The sequence below is a fragment of the Cynoglossus semilaevis genome, chromosome 15 (genome assembly GCF_000523025.1).
Source record: "Cynoglossus semilaevis isolate Cse_v1.0 chromosome 15, Cse_v1.0, whole genome shotgun sequence".
Lineage (NCBI taxonomy): Eukaryota > Metazoa > Chordata > Actinopteri > Pleuronectiformes > Cynoglossidae > Cynoglossus > Cynoglossus semilaevis.
Window position 1 is genome coordinate 19,305,747 of NC_024321.1, and position 326 is coordinate 19,306,072.

General features: G+C 48.5%; 1 protein-coding gene across 4 annotated transcripts in view; it reads left to right on the forward strand.

Annotated features, from left to right (window-relative positions):
- The window catches only part of gria1a (glutamate receptor, ionotropic, AMPA 1a), a 44,660-nt gene that overhangs the window by 18,753 nt on the left and 25,581 nt on the right, over nucleotides 1–326 (forward strand). The window lies entirely within an intron of this gene.

Below are 326 nucleotides of genomic sequence, written 5' to 3' on the forward strand. Positions count from 1 at the left end.
CACCGTGCTGGTGTCTGCTAAAATGGTGTCACTGCTGCTCTTTGTCTTCCTCCTCATTTCCGTCCGTTGCCTGTGGTGTCGCTGAAGGGCCCGGCCCAGAGTTTGGGTCACATTAATAACAAATGCCTCCGTCTGTCGTGACCCACAGCGAGAGACACACACACACACACACACACACAACACAGAAAAGTACTCCACTCTAAGTATCTAAAGAGAGGTGAAAGGTCATGCAGGAAGATGATTGGCTCCTGTAGTGACACATGACACACATGTCCTGTCAAATCCCAGGATAATTCCAGGATAATTCCAGGATAATTCCAGGATAA